Source organism: Vulpes lagopus, chromosome 24 (genome assembly GCF_018345385.1).
Source record: "Vulpes lagopus strain Blue_001 chromosome 24, ASM1834538v1, whole genome shotgun sequence".
NCBI lineage: Eukaryota > Metazoa > Chordata > Mammalia > Carnivora > Canidae > Vulpes > Vulpes lagopus.
Genome location: NC_054847.1, coordinates 56741226 through 56756208, shown reverse-complemented (window position 1 = coordinate 56756208; position 14983 = coordinate 56741226).

Below are 14983 nucleotides of genomic sequence, written 5' to 3'. Positions count from 1 at the left end.
TGCTCTCATTCAGGGCTTGTTTGTGAACTGGTTCCACTGGGTCAAATGAATCCCAATTTCAAACTCTATGCATTTGCCCCAACCTGCCTTTCTGGATTTCCCCCCAACTTCTCTGCAGGCACCCCATGCTCTGCAAACCCCAGCCCCCCTTGTTCCCTAGCTCCCCAATCTTCAGGACTTTTCTCAGGGCATCTACCCTGGGGGCCTCTCCTGGGACTCGGGCCCCAGCCCAACACCACCGTGCCCAGGAAGCCCTCCCAGCCTGAACACACTCTCTCCTACCATCCCAGGCAGTGTTGCCTTGGGATGAACCCTAACTTCCCCTGTTCCCCTGAGGTCCTCTTACACCTTTTTGCCTCACAGTGAAGAAATAGACTGTATCTAGTGAGTCCTGCTATGTTTTACAATATTTAACCCTGATATTTAAGACATATTAAGTGCCTAAAAAGTACAATACTTCATTCTAGGGGCATGTCTGTGCATTAGATGAAATGTCACTTCTGATCCTATCTTTCAGCCTGTGTGATGATAACACGACTTCATCAGGGTAACCTCGAGTCTACTGGAAATACTGAAATAGCTACTCCGTCATCAAAAAATGGCACTGAGAGCCAATATTCCTGCATTTTTTATTTTATTTTTGGATACACTTTATGTTTATATTCTTAGAAAAATTAAGGCCACTGTGTTTAGGACCGGGATTAGATTTTTCTGGAAGTTAAATAAAATCTAAAAGTGTGTTTATCAAGTGCTCCCAAGCCAGCAGATGGCAGTAGGTTCACACTGTTTTGGAGTGAAGACCCTGCTCTCCTTGGGATCAGACCTGAGATGAAGTTGCCTTTTCCCAGAAAGCTTCAATGCCATTTAGACTGCAGCTAATTTTTCTAATGGAATTGCGTAGCAGCAAATTATAGACCAACACCCGTCAAACTACACGGCTGTTGTGTGCTAAATTTCCATGATCTCGGAATAAAATTAAGTGATTAAAACCCACCTATCTTCTAACTTTGCAATATTTACTATTAGTGTCTGCATGAAATCATATTATCTATCAAAATAAGCAATTGCATTGTACGCGATGGTGCATACCAGAGCTGTTTCCAAATCTGCTTTTTATGCAGCTGTAGGTCATAAGCAATTTAAGAAATAATCATTAAAAAAATATGTCCTGAGTATTCAAGAGATCTAGACAGCCTTGCTGTGATCGATTGTCTCGTTAATGATGTCTTAATATTCAAAGAACCTTGACAAAGTATAAGATTTATTATAGCGGAGCAGTTAATACATATTCTAAAAATAATTAGTAACCGTAGCACTGCTGTGCCCTTGAAGAATTCGCCCGTTGGAGTGACAAGATCACAGAACCAGAGGAAGTTCTGGTTTTTCAGGGCAGACAATGCATTTTCCCTGGAGTGTGCTGGACCATCATTCATCCTCAACTTCCTGGAATTGCACCTGCCACCCCCAAAATTTGGCTCTCATTAGCTTTTAATTCTGGGCATTATTTCTCCTCATCTGAGTGCCTCCTCTGGTAGATTTTATTTACTTCTCTAGATTGGTTATCAGCTTAACAACCCATTTTTAAAAATTTGTTCATATTTTTCCCCCAGCAATTAGGAGTATTCTGTATTGGAAAGGGTTCAACATACCTCTAGTCGCCATATGACCTGACACAGAAAACCTTGTTATTTTGAGCCTGTCAGTCTGATCAGAGATACATCTAAACCAATTGTCTTTAATTTTATATATTTTGTCGTGTAGGAATTTAATGTCTTTCTATGTGCTGACTGAGCTTTTATCTGTATTAACGCATATAGGTTTTATTATATCTTTGTCACATCAAAATTAAAACCAATGGTTGGTTAAACAGAAGATGAATCTGAATATGTTTCTAAGACTACAAAGCAAAAGAAATAAATAAAGGCGGGGGGGGTGGACAATATAAAGTTGAGATCCGAAGACACAGAGGACAGAGTAAGGAAGTCCAACTCATGTCTAATCAGAGCTTCCATAGGTGCTGATGGGGAAAATGGAAGTGGGGAGAGGTCATCTTTAAAAGAATAATGCTGAGAGTATTCCAGAATTAATAAAAAAAATAATTGATTTTCAGATTTATCCAAGATCCTTCACTGGATAAAGCAAGAGAAATCCACAGCCAAGAAGACTTGATGCAACTTCAGAAGATGCCAAACTCAAAGCAAAGGTCTTAATAACAGCTTGAAAGAAAAGATGATCTTCCCTAAAAAAGAAATACCTAAAAAAAAAAAAAAAGAAAAAAAAAGAAATACCTGACAGCTGGCTTCTCAATAGTAGATAGGGAAGTTAGATCCCAGTGTAATAGTATCTCCAGAATACTGAACCGAATAAACCAGCCTGCTATTCTAAACCCATAGAGAGGGCAGCCCGGGTGGCTCAGCGGTTTAGCACAGCCTTCGGCCCAGGGCCTGATCCTGGAGACCCAGGATCGAGTCCTATGTCGGGCTCCCTGCATGGAACCTGCTTCTCCCTCTGCCTGTGTCTCTGCTTCTCTCTCTCTCTATCTGTCTGTCTCTCATGAATAAATAAAATCTTAAAAATAAATAAATAAATAAATAAACCCACAGAGAGACGATGACAAAAATGAGTGTGAAATAAACATATTTTCTGACGACAAAAATGGAGACCATTTCCTGCCATAAACTTTACAGAAGTGTGAGTGGTAACTCCCAGGAAGAAGAAACAGACAGGCTAAGACAGACAAAGTGACTGTGAACACAGAAGCAGAAAAGCTAGCAGGTGAACAGAAACCAGGTACAAAGCCATGCTGGCATCTGTCCACCGACCGGAGATCTCTGTAACTAGTAAGTCCTGCGTTGGGATTACTACCTGTCTGCTCCCCCTTAGGAACATGACTGCCATTGGGAACCACTCCTGTGAGCACACCAGCCCACATACACAGAAGGGGCACAGCTGTCCCGAGTTAGTGGGGTCATGACAAAACCAATGTGTACAAAACAGAAAAGCACGTCCATCGGGGAGCAAACATAAGCAATGCTACCCACGGTCCCTGTGTGAGCGAAGAGGAGAGATCCTTCCAATGGGGGAAGAGTCAGCTCCTGGATTTGTAGATCCTCTTCCTTGATGGTTTAGGTTCAGTTCTGGCAAAGACAGACAGCCATGTAAGATCTGGAGTGCTAGTGTCCATGTGGTACCTCTTCTTCGAGTTCCATATTATTTGTGTGATATTATTTGTGTGGCTTACATTTCCACTGGTTTTAAATATTCCACTTCCATCTTAAATATGCATTTAAATAAATAACAAAATATAATTATTAAATAAATAATGAAATACGTAGTTTCTGTGTGTGTGTGTGTGTGTGTGTGTGTGTGTGTGTACACGTATAAATCGTATAAAGTGGTTTGGAAATCCATTCTGATTCACTCTCATTGTTGATAAATGTGAACTTCTTTCTACAATCAGTGTTGTATTCTACATTTGCCCCACTTAATGCATCTTTTTTTTAAGATTTTATTTTTTTTATTCATGAGAGACACACACACAGAGAGAGAGAGAGAGGCAGAGACACAGGCAGAGGGAGAAGCAGGCTCCATGCAGGGAGCCCGAAGCAGGACTCAATCCTGGGACTCCAGGATCATGCCCTAGGCCAAAGGCAGGTGCTAAACCACTGAGCCACCCAGAGATCCCCGCTTTATGCATCTTTTAAAGCTCATTGTTTGCCTTTTTAAAAAATCAATTAGCTAAAAAAAAAATCGATTAGCTATCTTATCCCTTTTTTTACCCTTTGGGCTTGAAGCTGTATGTGATGTTTGTTCCATTTGATAGACACACTATGTTATTTCACCACATATCAGATATTCTTTAATCAATCATCATTCTCTTCCTGAAAATATAATCATCTAATCACCTGCTCCCAGCTCATAACCGAAATATGTTAGCATTTCAGCTCTCTCCTTCCCAAAATAGAATGTATCGGACAGTATTACCAAATACAGATAAAGGTTCTTTAGATTTATGATCTATTTCCTAATTTCGTTTCTCATCGTTTCTCCTTGTCTCCCTGGATCACCTCACTGCCCATCAGCTGCTTTCTTTTTCAGGTAATATCTTTAAAAATTACTTTAGAGAAGATTTCTTTTTATGAACTCAGCTCTTACTGAACTCAAACTGTTTGCGTGACCCCCTTGGGCTCTGATTTCTGCTTCCCCTTGCTGAGTCCGCTGTCGCTTCAGCCCCTGGGGCTTTTCTGAAACTTCTCTGCTTTCTCTCCAGTAGCTGTAAAGTTAGGTTTCTGTCATGAGGACCATGAAACTTCACTACAATGTGTACGATTTGGGTTTGTTTGGCCTTATTTGATGTCTGCCCTTTAACAGCCAGGCTCCCAGGAACATAGCGGGGTCCCAGGCCTCCTATCGCACAGCAAGCAGGTGTCGCCGGCCCTCCACCTTCCTTCATCTTTCCCTGGCGCCTTGGGTGGGAAGGATGCTCTGTAACTTACATCCGTGCCGCTCTGTAGCTCTGTAACTTGGGGCGGGCTGTTTACTCCTTACTTCCCCCCCATTCTCTATTCCAACTTTGTCTACTGTGTTTTTATCGGGGGTCCAGTTTCAGTAACTGTAGACTGAAGATTGTATAAATCTTAAAATCATCATTTAAGATTTTTATTTCATTTTTTTCTGATTTTCTTTTATTTCATTTTTATTTCATTTTTTTCTGATCATCTTTTATTTCATTTTTTTCTGATCTTCCTATGTTCCTATGTTTTTGCCACTGGCTCATTTTACAGATTCCATCTTTCCCTTCTTTAGCTATTTTACAGAATTTCTTTATACCCTTTATCTGAAAACTGAGAAACTGGAGGTGGGAGGGTGAGTGTGATACTGGGCGTTTCTTCTTCCCCTAAGAGCACCGTTGCGCGGCCATGTGGCAACCTTGTTTGTGTGCTGAGCTGCCAGGGAGGCTGCAGGATGGACTGCAGGGTGGTGCCAGCCCAGAGCCACTGCAGCCCCAGGAGTGCGGGCAGCACCCTCAGACTGGGGCTCACTGCTTCTGCATTTCCACCTGCACCTGTCCACAGGGTAAACCTGCTGTGCTTTCAGTGGCTCAGGCCCACGGCACAAGCTTTTGGGCTATTCTGTGGCTGGCTGGGCTGGCACTTCTGTGGACTCAGTGTTACACTCACCGTTTCCATTGCTGAGGTCTGCTCTTCCTCATGGCTGAAGGGAATGGGTCTCCAAGCACCACATGGCCCTGGGTCCTTCCACACAAGCTTTATAGCTTGCTGCTGGGCTCAGTTTCATTCTCTCTGACCTGTACCCTTTTGTGATCCTTCAGGGAGCACCTGTGCACATAACACACCTGAAGATGTCTATGTTTTACCCTCAACAGAAGAGCATGGTGTTAACTTTGAATAAGGCTTTGTCTAGAATGACAGCTATTTTCTGCAAGTATCAGAACACAATTTTCTATTTCTTCCTGCCCTTAGTGGTTGCACTACAAATCTTAGTGCTGCAAATGTCCTCCATCTCTGATAACAGACACGTTCTCATTGTGCGTACTGACCTTTAACTTATCTTTACTCCTCCCTTTTGGTTTTCATTATGCTATCTGGATTATCACATCTCTCATCAATTCCAGAAAATTCTCAAGGACTAGCTCCCATACTCTATTTTTCCCTTCTGATTCTCTCACTAAATTGATTTTGGATCCTTTCTTTGTATTCACTGTTGCTCTTAAACTGTCTCTCCTAATTCAATCTCCAATCATATTTTATGGTGATGCACTTTGCTCTAGGCTGTCTTTGCCTGCTCGGAGTACAAAATATCACAACCTGGGGTCTTGGACAACAGGAACATGTTTCTCACAGTCTGGAGGCTGGAAGTCCAACATCAAGGCTCTGGCACACTTGATTCCTGGTGAGGGCTCTCCAGCTTGCCTGCACACGGTCACCTTCCAGTAAGGACATCAATCCTGGTGGAAGCCCCTACCCTCCGGACCTCATCTACACTTAATCAGCTCCCAAAGGCCCTACCTCTGAATGCCAGGGCACTGGGTTTGGGGACAGACACTGAGTCCGTGCATAGCTTGTTCCCTCATCCTTCTCCTGTAACTCACTGCTGGTCTCTCCAGTGGTTTCTAACTGCCCTGCTTTATTTTAGTGACCATACATGTATTTATTTCTAGAAGGCTTTCTCCTAAGGCTGTGTGTATACATGTATGTGCATGGTGCACACGAGATGATCTTTGTCACAGAGTCCTGTTCTTCTCTTCCTGACAAGGAGCACCTGTTTTCTTTCTATTCCACCCTTAAACCAAGAGTTCACAGGCCGAGGTGGAGGATTCTTAGCTCTAGCTTCGTTCTAATTTCTGCAATCACGCAGGCTCCAAGCCCAATGTTTTGTGTAACACCAGGGGCTACAAACCAAAAGCTCTGGGGTGTGCAGTCCTGGTGCACTCTGTTTCTGCCACGTGCCCGTGTGCTTGCACACACAGGGGAAGCCCAGGAGTTGCTCATCAGCTCTCAGGTTCTTCTGCTTTTGTGGCTTCTAGAGGTGTCCTTTTATGTACCTATGTACTAACATGTGTTTTTAGATGTGTGTTTTGAGTATTATTTCTAAATATCTGTAATAGAAGGTGACACATCACAGTGGATTTTAAGCTTTGACTTTGCTCTAGCGTAAGAAATCATTTTTACACTACAATTCAGGACATAGGTGCACACACATACACACAATGTGGTACATTCTGATGTTTTACATTTTCTTCCCCTTCATCTGTATTGATGTGGTCGCTGCCAATCAACCAAGTTTTATGACCCATTAATAGTTCTTGACCAACAAATTGAAAACACTGATCTCTCTTGCTGTTCTGCTGGCATTGTTAAGTAATTAGTTTGTTTGCTATTGGATGGAGTGTCTACCAGGAAAAATGGAAGATGGCATTGGCTATAAGGAAGAGTTAGCCAGTCTGGGAATCAGTGTAGAGGAGCAGACAGGGAAGCCCTTGTTTACAGTGTAGCCGATATTGATCAGGATGGGAACAAAAGGGGATTGAATTCTCACATTTCTGTGAGTGAGGCCAGTGCTCAACCTGCAATCTTCACTCAGCCTTGAATAATAAATGTATAAGAAAAGTAGAATTCTAACTAGATCTTCTTGAATAGCTGAGATGCAGCATTGTGACAGAGAGGACTTGAGGTAAGAATCGCTGGATCTGTGATTGACGAGGAGTCGCGGGTCTTCACTGTGCAGATGATGTCACTGGTCCTCTGGTGGCACATGACCTTTTGATCTTATAACACATGTAGAAAATGATCACATTTGCAGCAGGTACTGGGTAACTAGAAAAGGTTGCTCAAGATGCAGGGAGAACAGGCATGGTTTGGGGAGCCCTAAGCATGATTCAACTGCCCTTTGAGCTGAAAAGATATATATCCACCCAACTGAAGCACACACAAGACTTTGGAATGTTGGATGGGAAGTTTTGCTAGACTCCAAGTCTCATAAGTGCCAGATTTCTGAAAAGAAGTCTATCCAAGGTCTGGGGAATGTGTTTTTCTTGTCATGAAGTTAATGACAGTAATTACAATTATTTATTTTATGTAGGTTTGCTCTATGTGCTTTAGTAACATTCCTTTATTTAGTGTTTACAATAATTTTATGAAGTTGTTACCGCTACATCTCTATCTTACAGGTGGAGGCATGTCAAGGATGAAGAAATTAAGATAGTAAACGGTATAGATGGGATTAAAATGTGGGTAATTGGGACCTGAGACAGAAACGGAATCCCAGGCTAGCTTCCTCTGATGGTGTATACTTCTTAAATCAAAAAGTCTGCATGGGAAACATGTTCTTACATGTTCAGAAATTTACAAATACTCTATTACACAAGTGACCTTGAAAAGAAGTCTTCAAGGATACATTTATTGGATGTGGACTGATCTACTGCTCCCTCCTGGGGGCTGTACCCTTCCGGGGTGGCTAGGAAGGGAATTAGTTGAGTCTGGAAACAAAAGACTTATGGTTGAGACAGCGTTTCCCGCAACCTCTAGGGGGCTTTGTGTTTGTTTGGGACCTGGGGAGGGTCTACAGTGGCTTGATGTGCCCTAGCCCCTACTGGAACAGAGTTTTTCATGAGATTATACCAAACCAGGATCACAACAGAAGACACAAATCTGACTGAGAGTAAAGCCTGGACAAGGGCTTTATGGACACCCTAAAATGGGCTTGTCAGCCACACATGGGGGTGCTTGTCACCATGCAGATTGTCTTGGATTTTACCTTGGATTTGACATTTTTAATAAATTCCTCAGGTGAATTTGATAATGGTTTACAAAGCTTCACACTTTGTAAAACAAGGCTGGAAGGTGTTGTTATTTATCCTCAGGGACATTAGAATTACCCAGGGGCTTTACAGGCTTGGGTCCTGGGGCTCCATCCCACAGGCTGACTCAGATGGCCCAGAGCAGACCAGGGACCCTTGTTCAGAAATTCCCCAAATGCTTAAGTGGAACCCAACATTGAGAACAATGTCCTAAAGACTTCGTGGTTAACATCCATAATAAACTGTATTACATCAGAAACTATTAGAAAAAAAAATGAAATAGGCCATTAGAAAGAGAGAGTCAGCTTGTCATAGCAGTGCAACAGCCCCAATATTTACAATGTTTCCACGGAGCAGAAAGGAGGCAGAAATTAAGCACAGACCAACAAGTTGCCATGATGTCGGTGGGGGGCCAAGACTTCTGCCAAATGAAATGGTGGCGGAGGGGGGGGGGGGTGTCAAGCCATGGTGTTTGACCAGTCGTGGACTAAAAGGACAGAGGCCACAGAAACATCTGCAAGGGGGTGGATTATGGAGGGTAAGCCTGGGGTCAGGTAGGGATCCTTCGGCTGCTTTTGCATTCCTCAAGGCTCCTCTGTTTACCTATCTTCCTCAAGTCACTCTGGCTCCCCAGTGAGTCAAAAGAAAGCGGCCAATAGGTATAGCTCCCCGATACCAGTCATTATGCACAGTAATAGAGGGGAAATCATGGGTTGCCTTTATAAAGAACCACCTTCCACAAACACACAGGTATTTTCACAGAAGGGCAGCTTGGCTTGTTGCCATCATGAATGAAGAGAGATGAGTCCCAGCCCGAAGGGTCCAGGGCAGCACTGAGACAATTGATGACCTTGGCCTCCACAGGGGGCAGGCCCTATCCTGAGGCACCCATCCACATCTGAAAGGTGAAGAGAAACAAAATGGTGCATTCACGTCTTCCATTTTCCCACCAACTTTGTTAGCTTGATAATGTTGGGAAGGAAGTGACAGACATAATTGCAGATGAGACTTTAAGTTTTGGTTTTATTTTTGTTTTGAATGGTTGTCTGTTTCTTTTTAGTATTTTATGCTGCTTAGTGTAATGGTGCCTGAGAGCTATTAAGACAGTCATTTGTGTCTAGATGTGAGGGAACATGGCATAATCATTTTACAGATGAGAAATCTATAATAGAAAAAAATGTGATTTGCCTAAGGTCACAAACTGAGCCAGAGCTCGAGTCTGAAGGAGCTCATCTGCACTTGTCAGAGAAGCGACGTCCGCTTATGGGAAATGGAAGAACACGCATTAGCGTTCCTTGAATTGACTCAAGAATATATTCAAATTCTTATGCTTAGTCAAATCTGTAGCTCGGGGAAATGAATGGGCGATTTGCAGGATTCTGTGTTGGGAAAGTAATGAGTCTGAATTTGTTTTCCTCATGGTATTTTTCTTCTCCGTGTCAAGTTGGTTGCCCATTTTTGAGCTAATCATCTCAAAATGTTTTTCATTTAGGAAGGAATTTAAAGTTTTGATGAGAAAAATCATCATAATCTCTAATTCTTTTGGGATTTTCAGAGTTTCTCTTTAAAATGTAGCAAACTGCAGTGTTGATATTTTGAAAATAGGGTACAGGAGAAACTCTTTGTTTTCGTATCCTTTATTGTTTAGTGATCAGTGTTAAGTGGGGAGATTAGTATCAAAGCAATAAAATTACCATGTATTTGAAATCCAAGTGTTTTATGTTCCAGCTTTCAAGTTCATCCACCCTGATCCCCACACCCCATGCCAATAATAAGTGTGACATAAATGCCCATCCACATGGTCAACGTGTCAAAATTAATGTCCAATTTCTATTGCCACCTACCTTAACCCAGGCAGAGAATGTAACTGATGGCATCAGAGCCAAGGAGGATGTTATAGGTGGACAAAAGTTGTAACTAACTTGCCACTAAAAAGTTGAGTTTACCATATGTGTAATTGGGATGTTCCAATTTATAGAACAAGAACCCATTTATATTTGGACAACATCAAAACTTAGGTTACCTCATAAATCTTAGGATTAATAAGCTTAATATAAGTTCCAATCAATTTTACTATAATAAAAAATGTGTATTGATTATATCCTTGTATTTTCCATTATGAACCAAAGCTGATGGAATGAACAAAAATAGCCTATTTACCTGGAGTGTTTATGAACATTAATTCAAGTGTCTCTAAGATTTTAAAAGCTTTGGGGAATGTGTTTGTTAGAAAAAAACAAACAGGATATAAATATAGATTAGAAATTACTCTTCTCCAATTTGTAATAGTCTATATCAATGTCTGTTTCATCATATCACATATTATCCTTGGTCTAAAATGCAGGAAATACCCATATAATCATTCATTTTAAATCTCAGAAACTAAGGAAATATTATTACTTGAATTCCTTGGGAAGTGTCGTAATGTTTCTGAATCCAGAGATGTGGTCCTGGGCAGCATGCTCACTTGTCCCTACCAGAGAGTCCAATCTCCATACAATTTTGGAATCTTTTTCTCACATTCTATATAAAACCCTTCAGGAAATCTTGTTGTTCTACCTTCAAGGAACATCTGGAATGTCACCACTTGTGACCATTCCCACTGTGACAGGGACGCAGTTGCAGTACGCTCTCTGGGCTAGTGCACACCATCTAGACAGTTGTCCTCATTTCAACCCTTGTTGCCCTACTGCCTCTTCCCAAAGACCAGCCAGAGAGGTTCCTGGGAAATGTAAGCCAAATTCCAGCCGTCCCCTGCTCTCCATTTCAGAGAAAGAACAAACTCATGTTCAGCATGGTCCAATGGGCTCTGGCTTCTGACCTCTAACCTCTGCCCTTGTGTCCCCAACATACTACCTTTCCAGCAAAAAATGCCTGTTTTGTCATTTCTCAGATGGGTCATCTTCTCTCCCCCTAATGACTTCCTTCTGAGAAACACACTCACTCAAATGTTTGTTGGTTAGCTCCACCTCAGATGTCATGTCTTGGGCCAAGGTCTTGTTCTGTGTTACTCACTGGTGTATCATAAGGTTCTAGAACAATGTAGCTATTCAAACAATATTTAAGAGGAGAGTGGAATGCATTTTAGAATTGTTACTTTGAAGAATATATATATATATATATACACATATATATATATATATATTTCAATAGTTCTTGGTAAAATCAAACTGGATTGTAGCCCATAGCATTTATTTCTAAAGAGTATTTTTTTTTTATTATTTTTTTTTTTATTTATTTTTTTTTTTTCTAAAGAGTATTTTAAAATACAACTTCAAAGAGGGAAGTTTGAAAGATGTAATAAACCTTGTCATCACCAGTGTCCATACGGCAAATATGGAAACAATCTTCACAGGCTCTTTGCAGTTCTCTGATGAAAGCTAAGTGCATAACAGGTCAAAAAAAAAATCATAATTGACATATACTAAAGACTACTCACTGCCACTTTGTTTTACTGTAACAAGGCTGACGATAGCCCCCTTGGTAAGGGACAGTGAAATGCTATAGAGCTGTAAGTAAAGGATGGAAAAATCCGTCTCACTGGTGGAGAATATCACATATTTAAAACTATGATTCATCAGAATGAAAATGAGCAAGCCCTGAAATTTAAAATTGAACCTAAATGTATGTGCCAGTCTCAGGACGATGGTTCTCAATCTCCTCAGCATCAGGAACCTGCCCACAACTTCATAATGCGGTGTTTTCTGAGTGCACGTCCACGGCTGGATGCATTCTGAAGTCAAACAGAGTGACAATTCAGCGCGACCTTCATGGTGTGGTTCTGATGGTTGATAGCAATATTGGGAATATATATATATATATATATATATTCCAACATATACAAAGAAAAAGCAAGAAAATTAATATGAAATTACTATAATACATTGTGTTAGGAACCAAGCCATTTTGAGCAGCATGCCGGTTTCTGTAAAGGAGAACCCAACTCTCAAAAGTTAAATTAGCTCACAACTCCCATGATGTTAGCGCAACCCATGACTTTGCCTGGGAGGTTCCTTCCTTTCCTGCAGATCCACCAGAATGACCTCCACTTCTTATAAGCCAGAATTTAGGCCTATTTACTTATTTATTTATTTTAAGATTTTGTTTATTTATGGGAGACATAGAAAGAGAGAGAGAGGCAGAGACACAGGCAGAGGCAGAAGCAGGCTCCACACAGGGAGCCCGATGTGGGACTCGATCCCGGGTCTCCAGGATCATGCCCTGGGCTGAAGGCAGCGCTAAACCGCTGAGCCACCTGGGCTGCCTGATATAGGCCTATTTAAAAAACAAAAACAAAAAAACAAACAAAATCTTTCACTCTATCAGGGTTTTGGAAGACTAGAAAACTAAAAAATTATGTATACCGATTTTTTTTCTTTGTTAGTCACATATTGTTTTTCGGCAACAATTTCTCCTCTGTACATTAGAAACTCTTTCCTAGACCCCACAGAATTATTCCAGGGTTTCTATAAGTTGATGACTTTTCTCTCTATCGGCCTTATTTTTAAATTTTATATGTTTAAATGGCTTCCTTCTAACAAGAGAGGATCAAAACTAACTGGCTTCTGCAAAATTGAGTTATATAAATACAACTTCCCTGAAGAGCAATATTGGGCCATTGCATCAATTAATCAGAGTCTGAGTCAAAGCAGCCGAATCACGAGGTCTCTATCCCAGAGACTCTTGTGTTACAGTCAAAGGTTATTGTTAAAGTGGAAATTACAGTTTCAAGTCTGTCTGAAACTCTCAGCAAGATCTTACAAACACAGTAATGTTAAGTAATTATCACACATCATAAGGAAATTAAGTTCTAAAATTTACAAGTTATCTTTATAAAACTTTCTTTGAAATCTAGACAAAACCCACCCAAGATAGAATTATGGTTTTAGGAAATAATCATATAATAAAATGCTACATAAAGACATCCCAGTTCATTCACATTTTGTGCAGATTTATAAACTCATCTGTGATTATATTCTCCTACCTTTTTAGTAAGAGCTAAAAGTTCTTTTTTTTTTTTATGAACCCACACACCAAAATGGAACAGGAATAAATGTCACTGGGAGAACTGAAGTGGCACTTTTTCAGAACAAAATACGAATTTTCAGCAGTAATGGGAAAATTAGCACACTGGAAGTAAAGGCAGGTGTAGACGTTTGCAGATCAAACAAAATCAGTGACAGATCTAAATTGATGGAAAGCTGGTGCCTGAGGCTCCCTGAAATAACCCGCATGGGCGCGTCCTGCGCAGCGCAGATGGCAATGCTTGAGGACTGATTAAGTGAGGAGCTTCACAGTGAGCTCTGGAGGGATCAGACATGCAGTCCCAGTAAACGTTTCAATTTCCTCCGGCGAGGGAGAGTTTATGGGTCCGGCTTCTGCGGGTACAGAAAGATGCCTCCCACTCCCGGGCCAGTTTGCTGTTAATATTATTTCTGATAAATCTGCTCTGTGGAGAGTTCTGATCAATTGTCTGATGTGTGTAAGCGCTCCTGGGGCAGATGTGAAACTCCCCTCGCCACCTGCTCAATTACTCCCTGAATGACACCACGCCTGTCGCTTTGGCCATTGGGTCATCAAGTGAAAACCGAATTAACACAGTGTGAGGAAGGTGAGCCTCCTACATCTCTCACACATCAGTATCAAGTTACAGCAATGAAAGTGTCTAAAGGGAATTCCACAAATTTAAGGTGTTACATAGACATTCATGTTGATAAATAATTGAAATCACTGTGTCTCTTCCAAGAACAGTGTTCTATGCCTGGCAGCATATTTGAATTTACATAAAAATCATTTTTATGAATAATATCTTCTTTTTTAAAAAAGATCTTGTTTATTTATTCATGAGAGAGAGAGAGAGAGAGAGAGAAAGAGAGAGAGAGGCAGAGGAAGAAGCAGGCTCCATGCAGGGAGCCCAATGTGGTACTTGATCCCAGGACTCCAGGATCACGCCCTGGGCCAAAGGCAGGTGCTAAACCACCGAGCCACCCAGGAATCCCATATCTTCTTTTTTTTAATATTTTCTGAGGATGAAATAAGTTTATGCTTATTTCAGAATATTTAGAAATGTTAGAAAAACACATAATCACACATCCCATTACGAATCAACAACCGTGATTAGCATCTTCGTTTTCTTCAAATCTCTTTTTTTCTGTGCAAATATGTACATACCTGAATGATATTCTGATTCGGAGATAAGATAGTGAACTGTATGCTTTTCACTTATGGGATCCTAAATATTTTATGTTGTTACCAGAGAGCATTTTTAAATGTCTGGTTAATATCTCAGTATTATTTTTTAATGTTTTACTTTGTTTTTGTTTTGTTTTGTTTTTACTTTTTAAAGACTTTATTTATATACTCATGAGAGACACAGAGAGAGAGAGAGGAAGAGACACAGACAGAGGGAGAAGCAGGCTTCCTGTGGGGAGCCTGATGTGGGAGACTCTGGGGTCACGCCCTGAGCCAAAGGCAGACACTTAACTGCTAAGCCACCCAGGTGTCCCAATATGTCAGTGTTAGATAAAAGACTTGCTTGTGTTATGTTGTTAGGGGTAATGATGGTGTGATAATTCAACTTCAGAAGTTTTCACCACTCAAGGTTCATAATGGAGAAATATTCACGGTTTGCATGACAATAGATTTGCTTGAAGAAACACAAGA